We start from the raw sequence: 3,999 nt of genomic DNA on the forward strand, positions 1-3,999 counted from the left end.
AATTGGCAGCAAAAGGGAAACCAAATTCTTTGATGATATTAAAAGCTAGACCTACTCACACTCAAAAGAAAGGACCCGAAGAGATGTTGACTGAACATAAAGAGACTACTCTAGCACAAGAGATGTTAACCAAATTTGAGAAGGAATGCGAAAAGCTTGATGCAGCACGGGAGATGTTAGAAAAATTAGAGGCTGAAATGAGAGAGCGTGAAAACCTGGATTATTGGGAATATAGAAGAAATTGAGATTCAGTTTTAATTGAAAAGCATGAATCAATATGATTAAAAAGAGAAATGGGTGAAACTGTAATAAATGAAAATGATTCATTCTAATTGTAATCGTATCAATATTTTAATAATATGTATTTTTGAAAGTACTTGTTATAAAGTAGTAAAGGAAAAAGTAGATGTGAGTAGTGTTACAAAGCAGATGGGCCCCTTGGCAGATGCCACATGAGAAAAATAAGATACAGGATGCAGTTTGAGATAAGCAAGAGTTTCAAAGCTGGATTGGCCAAAGCTGGGACTACTCCAAGGTAGGGAGATGGGCCCTTTGCAGATGTTATGGGATACAGGATGTCTTAAGATAGAAGTGGCCTTGAGATGAACAAAGTTGGGACTGTTCCAGGGTAGGGAGTTTGGGTGGTGGTTTGATCCATGAAATAATTATTTTTGGAACAAAATGCTTACTTATGTATAACACAAAACTTAGAGTGCATGGGCATCTAGTGAGGTTATTCAGAGCACATGAGGAAGATGATGAGCCTTCATCTGAAGAAGACCACCAAAAAGCCAAGGAGACACCCTATCAACAAGTGGAGCATGTGCTAAACCATACAGTGACGTAGATTTTACAAATGGAAAATAGGAGGAGATTCACGGGAAATATTAATGAATATGTATTACCATACAGTATATGAGTTCAAGTTGGATTACTTTGTTTTGTACGTGAGGTAGGGTGAGAAACCCCCACCTCTGTACCCCAGTCAGTTTTGCTTATGCTTTATCTAAACAGTACTTATCTTTAATTAATCACTGCCAAATTTTTGTACATGCTTGATTTTAAAATGCTTCTTAAATAAAATTGCATTGCTGCTAAATTCAACTTTGTTGCTTATTAAATTAGACATATAGAGCTTCATTTAAAACCCTTCCTTCCTTCCTTCCTTCCTGCCTTCCTGCCTTCCTTCCCTTCCTGCCTTCCTTCCCTCTCTCTCTTTCCTTCTTTCTTTCTTTCTTGGGAGCAGGTGCCCTTACACTCCCAAAATCACTGCCCCTCCACCTCACTCCTGCACAGCACAGCACCTTAAACTCAGCCTTCCCAATTTCACTGCAGCCTCCCACAAGACATTTCCAGGCCCCAAAATTCATAAAAAAACCAGCAGCCTTTAAAAACTGCTTTTTTCTTTCCCTCCCTCTACTCCCCTACTCCAAGAGCCCAAACCACCCCATCCCCTCATTGCAATCCCTACCCCTCCCAACTTTCCTACCACCCCCGCACTGCAATTACACCCCACATTACACCATCCCATCCCATCCCATCCCATCCCATCCCATCCCATCCCATCCCATCCCATCCCATCCCATCCCATCCCATCCCATCCCATCCCATCCCATGCCTTCTGGGCAGGAAGTCCTCCCCAACCAGGCCCTAGACACTTCCAGCCATTCCAGCGCAGCTGCAGCTTTTCCTCCCACTCTGTGCCAGGGCCCCACCGCCCTCCCAGGGAACAAGTCCATCCCCACATCCCAGCTCACCCTGGCCCCAAGCAGCGTCCAGCCATGGCCTGTGTCCTGGCACTGCAGGCCCTTGGCAAGAGTCTCTCCCAGCCAGCAATTCCTGCTCTTCCCTGCTCTGGGGCAGCAGCTGCAAGTTGATTTGCTCCCTGGGCCACTGGCCCAGCCCCAAGCCAGGGCCGGGACCTTTCCCCAGAGCTCTGCGGCCACTGCAATGGTCACAGCTCTGAGGCTGCTGCAGCTCCAGGAGCCTTTGGACACCGCTCCCGGGAATGCCCAGGCTGCCACTGTTGGGCTGTCTGTGCAGGGCCAGGGGCTGGACTCCATGATCCCGCTGCCTCCCTCCCAGCTCAGCCCCTTCTGCAGTTCTCACCCTTGGGCTCAGCCTTTGTGTCTCCTCCAGGTGCTGGCAGAGCTCTTGGGGCCGGGGCAGGAGCGGGACAGCCCCAGCGTTCCCCTCTCTGTGACACCACGGTGGTGACAGCTCCAACGTTCCCTGCCTGGAGACGCTCCAAGGGAAGCGTCCAGAGCCACAGCCAGACAGCAAAACTGACCGGGCACTGAGCACCCCCGGCCTGGGCTGATGTGCATTGCTGTGCACACAGCTTGAAGAAAGTCCCCTTGCCCACCCCACAATGTCACAGAAAATGCCAGATAGAGTTACAGAGCTCTTCCCAGAGCTGACAGGTGGAGTTAATTAAAAAAAAAGAAAAGGAAAAAAAAAAAAGGGAAAAAAATACCCCACACAAACCCCAAAAAACCTGCAAAAACACCCACAAGCCAAAACAAAAAAATCCCCACCCCCCAATAAAAAGCACAGAAAACTCCCTCCCAAAAACAAATAAAAAAAAAGCCCACCAAAACAAAGAACAAAACCCAAACAAACAAACAAGCAAAGAAAGAAAGACAAAAAAAAAAATCAAGAAAAAGAACTTCTCCCAAGCAGAGCTGTTCCATCCATCAGTTCTAACACCTGCAGGCACAAAAGACCTGTGGCTGCAAAAAATGAGGACTCATTGGGCACATTTGCAGGAAAAGCAGGTTTAGGACAGGCTTTCAGCAGAACTGTTCTCAGCTGTGAAAAGTGCATATTATAAGGCTCTACGCAAGATATTTACTATATGGATTATGTTGTATTAATTGTTAATATTGTATTAATAGTTTGATAGTATGGTAAATGTAGTTTTGTATTTAAAATGTAGTTTTTATGTACCAACCACAGGAAAATGTAAATCTTTCAGAGAAAAAAAGAATTTACTACTTCCTTATCAGAAGAGACCAACTCCTCCTGCCTCTCTCAGCCTTGTGGATGCCACAGAGATTAAAGGAAAAAAGTGATACTAACCAGAGACGGTTCTTTGTTTGAATAGAGTTTATGCATCATGTATGAAATATATGAATATTCAACAGGCTATTGCTTTTAAGAGATGGTCATTTGTTAGCAGGCATCCTTCTTTGGAGCTTTTTGCTCGGGGAGGCACCCAGATGTCTGTAACTTTGTTTTTTATTGTCTCGTATTGTCCTAACTCTAATTGTTTGATTTTTTACTCTAATTCTATTTTTATAACCATCTTATATACTATTAAACTTTTAAAATTTCAAGAACAAGTGATTGGCGTTTTTCACAATTATGGTAGCAGAGGATGGTTAGAACACCTCACTGCCGGTGCCCCAGTGGAATCAGGGTGAGGACGGCGCGCCCTGCCCAGTTGGCAGCCTCGCTCTGTGTTCCCCTGCTGTGACCGGCAGATGCAGGTTACGATCAATGGACAAAAGGAGGCAATAAAACAAAGAAAAGGGAAAAGATTCCCTAAAACCGCGGTAGTTAGCCCCTAAGACCAAAGTGTACATGAAGGCAAAGACCCAAGGACAAAAGACAGGTAAGTATTGGTTTGGACGGGGCGGTTAAGGGGGGGATGAATGTGTGTGAATGAGAGGCAGCTGGTTATCCCAGACCTGCTAAGCGAGTGCGGAGTCTCCTATGCTGCGTTTCCGTTCTTTCGCGAGAAAAACGGCCAGTAAAGAGACAAAGCGGGTGATAAGAAGAGTGAGAGAATCCCCCCAGGGAAACTGGGACTGAGTTTTAGAGAAGGGGTGGGACCCCCAGGAAGCAAAAAGTCTTCTGGATTAAGGGGTAATTGCGCAAGAGCATCCAGGACTGAAACTTTTGCTGGGTTGAGGGATTAATATCCCAAGAGCACCCAGGGTTCTGCCGGATTGAGGTTATGCCCAAGAGCATCTAGGGTTGGACAATGCAGCTGGA

The sequence above is a fragment of the Hirundo rustica genome, unplaced genomic scaffold (assembly GCF_015227805.2).
Source record: "Hirundo rustica isolate bHirRus1 unplaced genomic scaffold, bHirRus1.pri.v3 scaffold_136_arrow_ctg1, whole genome shotgun sequence".
Taxonomy (NCBI): Eukaryota; Metazoa; Chordata; class Aves; order Passeriformes; family Hirundinidae; genus Hirundo; species Hirundo rustica.